The sequence below is a fragment of the Melozone crissalis genome, unplaced genomic scaffold (assembly GCF_028551555.1).
Source record: "Melozone crissalis strain CALT ecotype California unplaced genomic scaffold, PUWL_Pcris_2 ptg000004l_1, whole genome shotgun sequence".
In the NCBI taxonomy this organism is placed as follows: domain Eukaryota; kingdom Metazoa; phylum Chordata; class Aves; order Passeriformes; family Passerellidae; genus Melozone; species Melozone crissalis.
Window position 1 is genome coordinate 28,349,254 of NW_026535782.1, and position 15,466 is coordinate 28,364,719.

Sequence of the window (15,466 nt, forward strand, 5' to 3'; positions counted from 1 at the left end):
TCTTATGGGTCTCAAAAAACTAGTTAACAGCAGTGTGAGGACTTCAAGGATGATAGATTCACCTAAATGGTTTCTCCCATTCACAAGTGGAAGAACACATGGCATATCTGTGTGCAGATTTGCTAACCTATTTAAAATTGCTTGCTTTCAGATTTCAGGTGAAATATTGACTGCATAATATAACCACCATATCTGCAATGAGGTGAGTGTGTGTAAGGGAGAAAACTAGAATATTATTTTCCAAGGGGAAAACACACAAGTCCATGTACCCAGTGTTGCTCTAAATTATTTATAGTGTCTATTAGTAGAGCAGAGGAAGCTTTGTAAAGTGCAAATGAACCAATTGCTATGACTATTATATGCAAAACAATATACCTAAAAGAATAGTCAAAGTCTAAATTTAAACAGTTTACAGTCAGGTTAGTAAAATAGTTTCCACCAGGGTCCCTAAGCAGATTCTGAAAATCTTTATATTTAAAGAAAACTTGGACAAAAATCTTCCAGAAAGCTTCTTTTTGTCTATTATGCATGCTGCTTATAGAGAATGCCAGTTTATTGCTTTAAATAGTCAACCACCATAAACATGTAAAATGCCCAGTATTTGTGCAGAGGAGATCTTACCATGTTCTTCATGCAGTTAGCCCTGGATTGTGTGAGAGCTTAGATTGCATCACTGAACTATTTAATAAAGCAGCATCCTTAGCAGTAGCATGCATTTACACTAAAAGTTCAGAATTAAAAGATCTACAAAGGTAATGAGAAAATGGTTACTCCAGCCTACACACTGAAATCTCCAGGGACTTCTACGTGCTGCAGTAATATTGCAGATGGATAATTCCCTCATTTCTTCTTTGGAGTTTCTAATAAAACCAAGGTTGAAAAGCAGTGCTCCAAGAGAAGGAAATATTTTTGAAATTTATTTGTTTTGATTAAAGAGTCAGATCCCTTAGGTTCTTGAAAGAAGCTTGTCCAGACAAAGGCAAATTGTAGCAAAATAAAATCATGTCCTTGATGAAAATGACTGATGTAGTACCGTATTTCAGTCATTCTGAATACATTTTCTCATTCATACTTCATTGTGAAAGAAGAAGGAAAACATCCCCAGATCAACAGTACTAATTTTTTTTGGTGGATGAGTGATGCCTTCCCAAAAGAACCACAGATATGAACAAGAATTTAAGAACAAAGCTGTTGGATGCAGACTAACAGAAATTGACAAAATGAAGTCAGTCCTGACATTAGTTACTAGATTTAAAATGTCAAGACCATTTTCTCTGAGTTCTATCGGACTTGAATTTCACATAACTAGGTGGAGCTCTCCTCACCTCTGTTTCTAATCAGATTAACCCATAGTAATTGCTAGTGTTAGTTTGATTATCCACTAGAATATATATAACTTCAATCAGGCCCTAGTAGAACTGTAAATAAATGAGAAAAATACTGGGCACGTTTAGGGAAATTAATTGTAGCAAAGCAGTGGATTATAGACTGCAAAATAAAATAGGACTCTCAGCATGTGAAGTTTTTGTTTTTAATGCTTAATTTATTACTTCTTGCTGTTCAAGCAGAAGGCATAGTAATTTCGCTGTAAACATGCTGATCAATATTTAGATAAAGCAGTGAATACAGTTTTATCAAACTTTATAGGCCTATAAAATGGGTTTGAGTAAAAAAGTTGAGAAAGGAAAACAGTAAACAAGAACTATCACAATAATAACTTACAGGTTGAAAACTGCTTCCTTCTATACCCCCAAACTAATAAAAGACACTTTTGCCCGGAATACAGAGTAGGGTTTGTATTGATTAATCTACTGCTAATTTCATTTGTCATTACAATTAAGCCTTTTTGATAAGCCAGCTCTGCTTTAAATAACACAAAATGGTGATAGGCCCCAAAAGATTGATTTCCTGGAGCTGGTTTATTTAAGCCTTTGCCTGATTGATCTGCCCACAGATTTAGCCATGGCTCTCTGCTTTTCTTCCAGACCAGACCTCTTCTCATAGATGAGAGCTACTCATTATCTGCATCCCTTCAAATTCTGCTTATAATGCTTTTGTCAGAAAGAAGGGAGTCTGGGAAGAAGCCATAAAACAGAGGCATCCTGTAGCTAGTGAAATAACTTATTTTCTGAATTCTCTCAAACCAACACAGGTTTTAAGGCAATCTGTAACTCTGGAAAATCAAAACTCCTCGGTTTCTGTAGGGACTGAGAATTGACTGCAAAAGACAAGCCAAGAAGTAAATTGTACAGGCATTTAATTTCTAGATCTTACTGCTATAGGCCTTACAACCTGAAAACAATCTTTGCACCTCCTTGAAGGATTTCTGCAACTGCATTACATATAAGCCAAACATTTAATATTATAGGAGATGCCTTAAACCTTGTCTAATGCTGCCTGCCCCTTTATGGACTTTATTTTCTTGTCATGCAATGTCCGTAATTAAAATATCTCCCCTTATGTTGACAGCTTTATTCTTGTTCTTTGATAAATTTTTTCCTTCTCCAAGATATTCTTGTCAAGAACTTTTGTCTTTCCAAGTGCTTCTTCTATAAAAGAAGGGAATAATATTTGTCACAGCTGACTTCAAGGAACTTTATTTGATATTTAGACAGTGATTCAGAAAATGATCATTAACCTTTGGAAATTTTAAACCTTTGATATTTGAAAAGTCAGATTTTACTGGCCTAAGAAGCTATCCAATTCTTAAGGACAGATAGGTAATGCAAAGCAAATCATAGGGTAAAACTGATAAAGGAGAAAGCATTGGCTCAAAAGCAGGCTACATGGTGTTGATAAAACTGTTGCTGAATTATCAATTTGTCTCCAGCAGTTACTTTAAAATCGAATCTTTTGAGTAAGATGGGGTCAAATTCTAATCCTTCCTCTCTCAAATCTGAGCAATTCCCATTGAAATCACCTCTCCCTATATCTGGCAGAATTTGACACTTTCTTTTCAAGTGAAGCTGGGAATCCTACTTCACTGAAGGCAGGGATTCCTATTTAGAAAATAGGAATCTTTATCTTCCTTTCAACCAGTAATAGCTATAGGTAGCTCTCCCTGGTGTACCAGAGCTCAGCATGAAATCTATTACATGTGTTAATATTGCTTTTTTAAGCCTACTGGCATTTCAGCAGCAAAGTCTAATCCATTCAGACTTATTTTTATTATACCTATTTTATGCAAAAATATAAACATTTTATTATAATCCAGGAATATTGCCCCCTTTCTCTCCTTTCTCTTAGATTATATCTATCTATCTGTCTATCTATCTATCTATGTAAACACACATATAAATAGATGCAAATATATATGTATGTATAAAATGAGCTCAAATTAAAATAAACACTTAAAGAGGTATTTTTTGTATTTCCCAACTTATCTTTCATCACTGAAATATTTTCAAAAGACTGCCACTGTTGGCTCAATCTTGTCTTCCTTTCTTTGAGAACCTGCTCCATTTGTGTTCATCAGTTTAAATGACTGACATCTATCAATGTCCTCACTCTAGTGCTTGACTGGCACAGATTGCACCTCTGGTGATATCTGCACTTAGAATATTAAGCATGAGGAAACAAAGGAAACAGCAACTACATGAATTGGAGAAAATGCTTTCACAAAATGATAGCACCATAAAGTGAGTTAAAAGGAATCATGACTTCACAACAAATGCAAAATTAATAGGAGTCATTGTAAAATGGACATGAGAGTGAACATCCAATAGAAATCCAAGCCACATAAAGTATCAACCTGTCTGCAGAATGAATTTAAGCACTGTGTATAGGAAGAGTGTTTTAAACAGAAATTACAGAGTCAAATTACAGAAATGTGCCAGACATGCTTGATGGGAGACAAGACAAACAATGATTGTTTGTGGGGCATGATTTCAAACAGCAGACAGCTGCTCCTGGGACTGCAGTCAGAAATGTGTTGCCATGATCACCTGCTAAACTGTGTTTGTCATGGAAATCCTCACCCCATCATTCCAGTATGCAGCTGAGTGTAGATTTAAAGTAGAGAAGAGAAAATAAATCCAATTTCTCCTGTCAGGGTAATGGCATCTCTATGTTTTTTAAGCTGAAAACTGGTCCTGCTGTGTCATGGTTCTGCACAGACTCATCGCTGACCTCCATCATTGCTGCATCTCAGGTGATATGTAAATGCTAAATTAAATTAAAGGTGTAGAGAAAAAGGTGAGTCAAGGAGATTACATTGTAGATACTTAGCACAGAAATGCCTGAAGAAATGTGAAATTTTTATAGTAAAATATACTAAGTATTTCAAATGCTTGAGCACTGCCAGTGTAGTCCATAAACAATGTCCCAGCCAGTACTGGCAAAAATAATAATTAATGTTTCTCCTCCAGGGCATTAGGTGTTACAAAAAACACCCAAGAAAAATCTCCTCTTACGAAAAGAGGGTTTTGGTTATTTTGGTTGTGGCTTTTTTGATTTTTTTTCTCTTTTCTTAGTCCTGTAGCTGATTCATACAGCACTTACACTAGGAATTTTTACATTTTTAATATCTGCAGATAAAGGACAGCTGAATCAACAAGCAGATTTTCACAGCTATTGTTCCTTCTCATTTAATTTACTTTGTGGTTTTTATACTTGTAATTTCAAGAAATACAAGATGAAGGAAATTGCAGTCACACAATGAATGTTTGAGCTGGACATTAGTAAGAGGTAGCATTATGTTGGTACATCTTTGACATTTCCCAGTGTTACTGCAATCATGCAGCCAAATGTTAGCTCTTCCTACAGTGATAAGCTGATGATGGTTTCTTGACATAGTAATAAAGCCACCATGCAAACGGCAAATTACTAACGTTTTCCACAAAAATGAATGTAATTGAGAAAACCTGATTCCATGTATCACTGCCTTTTTAGAATGAATTGCTCTATTCAATGCATTTTAATGTGGTTCTATTAAACTTAAAACATCCAGACATTTCTATATTGTTTTTATTTTTACATTGCTTGATTTATATTAGGGATACAGTGTATGGTTTGCTGGAAATTCAGTTTCTGCAAAAAAAGCCCTCTGGAGCTCAGCTCACAAAGTTTATTGTAATGGTGTTGATTCATGTAATTCCTCTTGTTAATGATATTGTAAATAGCAGGACTTTGCAATCACTGGATGATATTCCTAGCTGAGAAATCATGCCATCAATCCAGTGGGGAATTTGCTTGGGAATGAAAGCTGTTGCTGAAACTGTAACATTCAGAAGCAAAATGTATCTACAATGGGGTAGCTTTTTTGAGAGCAGGATAAAGGCAGAGCTGGGAAAATGACAACTTTTCTTAGTTTTGTGGGTTTTGTTTGGTTTGTTTCTAGGTTTTTTCTGGGGTCCACCATTAGAAATCCTGTTCTTTTTCTTTTGTTTGGTTTCAGTTCAAGTTGAACTCTTAAACTATTTTTTTCCCCCCAAGGGAGGAACTAGCAAAGCAAAAAACTGAATTAAATTAATTTGTACATGGATAGAAGAGAAAATGGAATACCTACAGGTTGATTTTGTTTGGTTTTTTTTTTGCAAATACTTAAATAAAAATCCAAGCAACATCATTTATGAACTGGAAGAAGACCATTGAAAGCACATTTGTCCCTGTGATAAACGCTCTACAGAAGAGTTTGGGTTTGCTCCAAAAAGAGCATTTCTATTTTTATCTGAACATTACAGCCTTGAAAGAATACTAGGAAAAGACAGGAATGACTATAAATCTCTTCCAGATTAAATCCAGATATGGATACTAGGATTAGAAGTATAAATCCAAATCTATTCTGCTGAGGTAAATGAATTTTTTTTTTTTGGGTCAAGGCTCTGGACTGAGAATGTCATTTAACGTTAAAAGCTGTGGTAGTTCTTTGAATACTTTACCTGAACTTTCAGAGTTCCAAGTCCATGGCTGCAGCTGAGGATTCCTTACTAATAACACCAGGAGATCAAACTCACCCATGTTTGAGCAACTCTTTAAGATCTTTGGAACTTCAGACTTCCCTGGCAAGATGTGAAATGTTTTGACAGAAAAGCTTGTCTTCAGGTTAACAGAACTGAAAACTTTTGTGTTTCTCTTCCTCATCTTTCTGTAGCTCTTTTTCTCTCTTTGTCTCTCAAAGCTTCTGATATTTTTGTCTTCCTTAAACTATGGCTCCCTGTCTACCTACCTCTTTTACAGCTTTCTTTCATGCATGCCTTTACATTACTTCCACATCGCCACTTTTTTTTTTTTTTTTCACAGAAGGGAGTACAAAAACCACCCTCTCATTTTTTTCAGTCTGTTCTTGGCTTTAAGGGTTTGGCTGATGCTGAGCAGTGATGACAGCCCGAAACCAAGGGAGAGGCAGGTTGTCTTGGCTGCCAATGCTGCAGCCAAGGGGAAGAGCCAGTGCAGGTGCAGGAGGTAGCAGGGCACAGCTGGGATGTGGCCACCCTCTGCTGCGATGGTCCTGGGGCAGTGTCTGAGAACAGGGAATGTTTTTTTTTCTCAGTTCTGTAAGACTTCAATAAGGAAACCTCAAGTCTCTTTCTTTGGAAACTGGGATATGAGCTCCTTAAGAAAATTACATTGATTTTCTTTTTTTATTACTTCTTAAGTTTTAGATGAAATTTAAAATTAAGCTCTTACAGAGTCCCTTGCAAATCAAGAAGGATTCTATCGGAAGTAGCAAAGCTCCACGGTGTGAATGTAGTGTGACAGGACAGTCTCATACAGGTGAGACACAATAAGATGGATTCATCTACAGCAGGAGGGGAACCAGGCCAGTAGATCAGAATTCTGGTCTCCAGGTGGAACAGCACAGATGTGTCAAGAACATAGATGATTCTGGTGTAAAATTCTTCAACATTTCCCTTGCATTCCTACCAGTGAAAGCAATGTATAAATACATGTAGTGTAAGCAATATATAAATACACAAAAAGCATCTGCCTCACTGCCTGACCTGCCAGAATTGATGTAATGAACAGATAGCTGGTTTAAGTTTACATTTACCTGGATGAAAAACAGAATGGAATGATGAGAAGGAAGAGCAGTCTTTAATCTTATTTCCTCATTTCTTTGTTGACTTTGGGGAAACAAAGAAACTGAATGATCTCTCTAATCTGACTGCAGAAAGTATCATTGAGACTGTAAATTTTAGTGACAGACAAGAGGGCGTTGAAACCAAAGAAGCAAAGAAGCTTTACTACCAAAATGATAAATACCTTTTAAAATACATCTTTGAAAGTGTAAGAAAAATAGACAGGGAGAATGTAAAGGAAAAGTTGTTAGTGGGGGAATATTTTTTAAAATATTAATTTAATAAAAATATTCCTTATAGTTTGCCTGCTGCAGTTCCGCTTTCCATTCTATTTGCAAAATTCAAACTCCTCAGAAAGCTGAAGGGGAAAGAAGCATTTTAGTGTATGTCTCCAAATGATTAATGTAGCAGTCATGTTCCCTCTCATCAGTTCAAGACCACTTGCATATCTATAGAAATTGGGCATGAGGTGTGCTGAAGCATATTAAAATCTCTTCTACTACTTTTGTATTGAATAATTTTTACTGCTCTTACTTTTGTACCACTTAAATGAGAAAGGAGGCAATTTAGCTGCTGTCACATACAGCCTGAGGCAGAACTGTCATATAAGCTTAATTCAGAAATATCTTTTAAGATAATTATTTATTTTCCTTTTAGAACAGCTTAAAGACAGCTTTTTAGGAAAATGCATAGTTTTCCACATTCTTTTGCTTGTCTATCCTTGACTATTCTCTGTCTAAGATGAATAATACATTACCTATCCAAGAATCAAGGGGTTTGAGATGAAAAGTTCCTGTTAGATCATATATCTTCTTTCTCTCTAAAATAAGGATTATTACTTGCAGCACTTGTTTTTAAGATATTGCACAAAGATATAGGAACCTTTTTTGCCCCTTTCAGTTTCAGCTAGATTCTCAACTTCTCTGCAGTACTTGTCACCAGATGAACATCATTGACTCCTAGCAACTTCAACCAGCTTCAGTTCCCTTATGTTATGTTGCTTTGGAAATATGAGCAGTTGGGAATTCCTTATTTTGCAATTTGCAGGGAGAATATTACTGTCTGTCACTCTAAGGTTTCAACCATCTTTCCAGAGTCCAACTGTGCCTGGGATAAAAGACAGTTAGCAAAGGTGGGATTTAATGAAACTAAATAGTTTTGCTTGACCTACATAGTGAATCTCTCCAAAGACCTCAATGACCTCATGCCTGAGCAGGGGAGCAACACTCTCACAGAATCACACAACAGCTGAGACCAGAGATAACCCAGTGTGATGCTCAAAACAGGATCATCTACATCCGATTGCTCAGGATTGTTTCCTGGCTCTGTTTGAATTTCTTCAAGAACAGAGACTTCACAACCTTGCTGAGAAATTTGTTCAAGTTCTTAACCACCCTCAGAGTGAAAAAATGTCTCCTAATCCTTAAATTAAATTTCCTGCACTTCAGTTTGTGGTCACTGCCTCTTGTCCTGTCACTGAACACCACTGAACAACACCTGGGGCCAGCTTCTTTATTCCCTGCCTCCACCAGGCATGTATCCCTGGACACAAGCACCAGCTCCTTTTAGCAATAAGCCCATGTTTTGCCTCTTTCTCATTTTTCTACTGATTGACTTGCAAAGCCCTTCATATTCCTTGTCACACTCAACTACGGAATTTTTGGCTCTTGATTAGCCAAATGCAATTTGCCTGGTGGGATAACAGGCTGTGCAGATTCTGGATAAACATGAAAAGACCTGTGTCCTTAAAAATCAGCATGCTTCCCAAATAAGAAACAAAAAACCAATGGTTTTAACAATCACATATTCTAGGCAGGAGGCTTGGTTGAACTTTAATTCAAATTGGAACTTTGTCCTCATGGTCCTATCAGAAATAGATCGACATTGTGCACTGCCCAAGCTGAGGTTCATCAAAGAAGTATGTATAAAATAAGATAGATCAGAAGACAAAATGGTAGCAGAGATAAAAAGAATGCATTTTCTACTGAGGTTTATTTTTGGCATTACTCAAAAAAATAAAAGCAAAAAAAAAAGATTTCTGCAGTGAGGCTATTTAAGGGTTGTATTACTACAGTAAATTGAGTGCTAGTTCCAGAACTACTCCCTCTTTTGAATGTAAATGCTGTTAAATAGCAAATTCTTAGCCAAGAATGGTATTTCCTATTTTCATTAGTTGATATGTGTTAATAATTCCTTGAAAATCAGCAATGAGTAATCTTAATTCAGTATAATTTTCCCGTTTACTATACTTGCTCTCTTTAGGAAGATTTCTTAGGAAGGATTTTTTCCTTCAATGCCTTGAGAATTTCAATTTCAACTTTAATTTCAACAAAGTAAGAGAATAAATGTACAGATAGAAGATGCATTATACTGTAAATATACTCTTTTTCACTTTCTTCTCCCCTTTTTTCCCCTGGAATATGCTACATATAAAACCTCACTGGATCACCCAGTTCAGAACCAGAATTTTCAGTTTCAGTTCTGCTTGCAGTTTTATGTAACAGTGATTTTTTAAAAATTTTTATGCACTTTTTATATTTTGCCTGTTGGAAATTGGTAATTTCGATAAGTCTGACAGTAATCACCAAAGCCATTTTACAGCCATTAGTACCAGCAGAAATTTTGGCCCTCACACTGCAGAACCTTTAATCAAATGGAAAGGCTAATGCTCAGCAATTCTTAGTTCTGATTCAATATATATTCAAGCTCTACTTGGACAGCAAGTGACAAAAGAGGTATTTTGGCAAACCTTTAGGGACTGTGTTTTTGGATTTCTGTCTTTGGTGCTTCCACAATACTATGGCTTTGTGAGATTAATTTCAAATTAGTCTTTAGAATAGCTAATAAGATAAATTGAAATATTTTTTGACACAGAATATTCAAACATAAACTCAATATCATTAAAAATGTAGCTGCACAGCGATGCGTTGTAAAGCAAATGGATCTGAACAGAATGTCATGAAAACTGTGAAGCAGTGTTTGTGAGCACATTTATCACTTCAGTTTTCATGTTTTATTACTATTCCCTTTCCCAAAATATTTAGATGTGTAGAGTTTTGTGTTTGCTTGAATGTTTCTGGGATGCTGGACATTTTTGGTACTCCTCTAGCAGTGCTAATAGGGATGACCATACATGCCAAGCATTATTAATTTTTTGCTATTCAGTAGTCACCTGACTAGAGAAAAGTCAGTCATGGCAGCTGGCAGTAACTGAGCTTGTATAATGTGATTCAGGGATCAACTGGACATTGTGAATGAGGAATAAATAAAAGGAAGAACTGATAAGCTATCTGTCTATAGTTTAAATACCTCTGTACAACCTCCATTTTCCCAGTCTTTCTCCTTTGGGGTTGTACCTGTGCCTGTCTGTAAAACCTTTACAAACCACAAAACATTAATTTTCCTTTGCAAATATTCCCAAATGGAAGAGGTCTTTTTGCAGACAAATAATATTTGTAAGGTAATTTGATTGTCTTTTTCTTCTATATGTGGGTTTAACTTTTTATACAAGTCATGTATAAACCATAAGAATTAGCTTAGGCATGGAGATTCATTCACAAGACAGTAAATGGTTATGAGAGAAACAGCCTATGGATACAGAGCATGAAAAATTGAAAAAGAAATGAGGAATTAAACTCTATTATTTCTCTTATTCCTTGGGAGCATGAGTTGCAGCTATGCTAATGGTTAGATCAGCAGCATTTAGAGGAGCAAAATGATAATGGATCCACATGGCTGCTGTGATAACACTCAGCATACTGAATAATTACAGAGACATTGGTAGCATGTTGAGCTTCCCAATGAATGTAATTAATATGGTCAGGGCCTCATTTACTCACTGAAGCACACCAAAGCCTTAATCTGGAACAAGGACTCCTGTTTTTGCAAGGTTCTACAGTGAAAATCGTGGTGATTACACAGCCACTCCAGAACAGAGGAACAAAATGAGAGAAAAGGAATTTGGATGCAAAATCAGTGTTTAGCCAAAACACTTTCAAACCCCTTGTTCCATGAAATTGTGGTCTTAATGCTTGTAAGCAAGGCTTATGGTTCCCTTCCAGCAAAGCTGCGCTGATTTATCTTAGATATAGTTTGCAGCAGCCCTGCGAAGTAGCAGCAGCAGTGTGTGAATCATTGCAGCATTTAATGTGTGATAAATAGTCAGAGCTAGTGAGAACATTTGGTGGGTTATTTGTTTGCTTGTTTTGGGGTTTTTTATTAATGTGGTATCAAAGGTGTGTTCCCTCTGTTTTTGTTTTGTGCCAGATCTGCTTACAGCTGGGGCAAAATTCAATCCTGGCCATGAACCGAATTCATCTGAGTCCTGAATTATTCAGTCCATCAGTTTACGGACAAAGAACTCCACAACTCTGGGTCTCTTTTTCCTACCTGATTTTTGTGATTTTCCTTTCCCTCACAGCACAATCCTGGCAGCTCCCTGTTGGCACAGCTGGCTGCCTTGCCCCAGCACCCACCAGTCTCTCCTGCAGTGCCAAAACCACATTCCTCTTCCAGTACCTCCTGCCAATGGATGTTTTTTATTAAAAGACACCAATTTCAATTAGATTAAATAAAACAAGGTTTATTGGACACAAGCAAGGGAAAACAGAAAGAAAATCAAAGTAACTGAATGTAAGCAAAATAAATCATAACCAGCATCTAGACAGCCTAGCCAGTTAGAATAAAACTCATAATTGCAAGATATTGATTGAGTAGGACTAAAAATCTTATATATCCTTGATATTTATTTGTATATTTTCAATGGCCATTTGAGTTTGACAGTTCAACTCCTCTCAAAAGAACTAAGGTGGTTTTTTCCTACGATGGTTATTTCTACAGGGTTTTCCATCCTCTTTTAATACTCCTGGACCAGGAACTTTATATTGTTATCTGATAATCCTCACTTAAAGCATCACAGACTTTAGATTGAAAGTGATATCTTACCATATATAATATTAATATATTAATATTTTGTTATATATAAATATATTAATATGAATATATATATATATGATATAGTGTTAATATTTTAGTAATATTTATATCAGTGGTAAGGTTCATTCACAACTCACAGCAGTACAAAGGTAACCCATAATGCAAAGGGACGATTCCCCTCCCCAGGGCTCTAGAAGGAGCACATGCTGCTCTTATGGTAGAACAGTGTCAGCACATCTCAGAACAAAGCACTGGGAAGACCTCCCGAGGGCAAATTTTTTCATAGAATTCACAGAATTCACGGATTGACTAGGTTGGAAGAGACCTTAAACATCATCGAGTCCAGCCCATGCCTCAACACCTCAATTAAACCACGGCACCGAGTGGTTTAAAACACGGCATCCAGTGTTTTTTAAACACATCCAGGGGTGGTGACTCCACCACCTCCCCACACAGACCAGTCCAGTACTTTATCACTCTTTCTGTGAAAATCCTTTTCCTAATATCCAACCTATATTTCCCTTGATGCTCCTTGGGACTGTGTCCTTTTCATGTATTTATGTCTTTATTCATGGACAGACTGACACGCCCTGTGTTACCCTAGTAGTAATAGACATCTTGGAGGTTAATAAACATGGATTCAGTTCCCCTTTTGCCAATGGCCGTCCGCCTTGCCTCAGGGTGAATGTGTCATTTTAAAGCCTGACCTGTGGAGCACATCACAGTACGTGCAGAATCAAAAAACAATTTAAAAATCTTTCATGAGAGGTGAAATAGGAAAATGACTATTCTAACTAAAAACCACAAAAATTTTATTTCATCAGTTATAAGTTTTTGGAGCTAATGAGAAAATTTAGGTAATAGGCACGGGACATCCTCTCCCAGTGAGAGAAAATTGAAATATTTTATGCAATATGAATGTATAAAAAAATTTTGTTGATTATCAACTAATTTAATGAGAGCAGGCCACAATTAAATTTATATTTTTCCTATACCACTTATCTTCTATCCAATTGTTGATTATTTGCATCAGTTAATCCTAGTGTACCATTTGGTTGTAATAAGCTTCATAGCATATTTTCAATTAAGAAAAAGAATCACTTCTGGTCCTTAATTTTAAATGCTATCTCTCAACAATTATATAATTTATCTTACTCAAAACTAATATGTCACACAGTTTTAGATTCATAGAAATATCAATTCTTAGTCTGTTACCATTTCCTACTTGAATACTTCGTTCAGAAAACGAGAGTAAATACCTGCACTTGCAGTTAAGTATGCTGGAGTTGTATTTCAATTCGTGTTCTCATAAAACTCTTTTTTTGTGGTTCTTTTTCCTGGCCACAATTTTAACACCACTTGTTGCTGATCAGTTCAAGTTCTATCAGATAACCTGATGTGGAATAAATTTGGCAGAATAACAGATAAAAATAACACATAAGGATGCTATTTTTAAAATACCTTAAATTTTGTTCATATATAATACTGATTTTGAAGTTTGGACAGTGTTTTTGACAAAATTTTTGACATTCTGTGCAAAGAAGGGATAATTTTCATAAGAGAAGAGGCAAGCTGTCCTGTATCATAAGTGATAATGATGGGAAAGGAGTTCTGGAGGCAGGTTTGGACTTACAGTTTTAGACTTGAGCTTCCACACAGTATTTTCTGGGGTCACAATGAACTTCATTTCTGTTTATGTTAGTGGCAGATAACAGACATGAAAAAGAATCTGCATATGGAAATACAGTTAACCTCCTGAGCCCACATCTACGAAGGTGTGAAGATATCTGATGGACCTTCATGTCTAACCTTGGAGCCTGTCTCTGAGGCTCTCTGCTCTGTTATCCCATTCTGTGGTCTTCTTCAGTGCTCCCAACTCAGGCTGAGCCTCACGGCCCTCCCATAAGGACAATACTATGAGCCCCATCCTGGGTCTCGCTGCCTGGCATAAACTGAGATATAACATAGAACAGGCATCCATCCATCCATCCATCCATGACAAATTATTCCGGGCTTATTTTCAGGTTGAAACTAGACCATTGCCAAACTAGAAATGCAAAATGCTCAAACCTGCTTATTGGTTTCTCATTAGAGGAATATCATCTTCAAGTGTGACAACATTTATTTTTGGTTAGTGCCTCTGTGTGTTGTTTAAACTAGGATAATATCCTAATAACATGCGACTTCCAAGTTATTAATGACTCGGTGTTCTTAAAAGCTGGTGGCAAAGCTGAAAGTGATCACTCATGGAGGTCATTAATACCTTGACAAAACGGCTGACACAACACTTTAATGTTGTCAATTTTTACAAGACAGAGATTACATTTATAAAATATATCCTTGCAATATTCTATGCCTTTCTCCATTTAAAAATATTTTATTTTTTAATAGAATTAATTGACTAATTGAAAATGTTTTATTACCTAGTATATTGCATTGAGGTGTTTTTTCTTTTTTAACCCAGCAGGAAAAATTACTTTTTATCTCATATGGGAACATCTGCATGATTTTTTAAAAAATAAATAATAGAGTGAATCCTGGTCTTATAATGATATAAATATGAGGTAACTTCACTGAATTCAGCATCTACATTGGCATAATAAAGTATGACTTCAGAACTCTTGGTCTTCTGACCAGAAGCATTTGAGCTTTTGACCCTGTATTTAATTGAGCACATTAACACAAGCAACAAGTAAAAGAAAATTATCAGCCAACAAGCATATCAGTAACTGACCTCCAATTCACAGAATCCTCTGAAGAACTCCAAAACCAGAGAAAGTTCCAGTGTCCTTTGTTGCAGCAGTATAGTGTAGGAGTACCCCAGCCTCTAAATGAGAGATGGAAGGAAATGCATCTCAGTGACATGTTTTGGCTCTGTGGAGCAGCCAACTCTGACAATTGGTGTAGATGTGGATCTCAGACAACTGGCAGGAAAGCAAGATCTGCCAAGATTTGGAGGTGAAGTAGAGGAAATCTGATGCTCATATTTCTTCTGATCTTGATTCGCACCATTAAAACATTACAAATAAGGAAGCAGAGAACAAATAGAGTTTTAAACAGCTTGGAAATTGGAGAATATTTGGGCATATTCAGGCTTAGATGTTAATATAAGTGATTTTTAATGAACCATAAAAGCTATTTTTAATTTACATCTTTTAATTATACTCAGTAAATTTCCTTTGTGGATTCATGATGTGGGAGGAGAGGCAGAGGGCTATCTTTTATTGATTGAAGTGAGGTGTTTGCTCCTCACTGAGTAGAAGCCCATCAGAAACAATCTGGCCAGAAAAGAACACTGTGATTGCTTCCTCTAGTGGCATGTAACACACTATCTTCTCAATAAAGTTGAAAGAGGATCATGCTTCAGTTTGGATCTGACTTCATGGAGCTTTAAGTTTCATCTAGAGGAGTTTAGTGTTCCTTTGTCCACTTCATGGTATTTTCCTGTTTTAGTTTGTGTCCATTTTCTCTTGCCAGTGGGTACCACTGAGAAAAATCCAACTCTGTCCTGT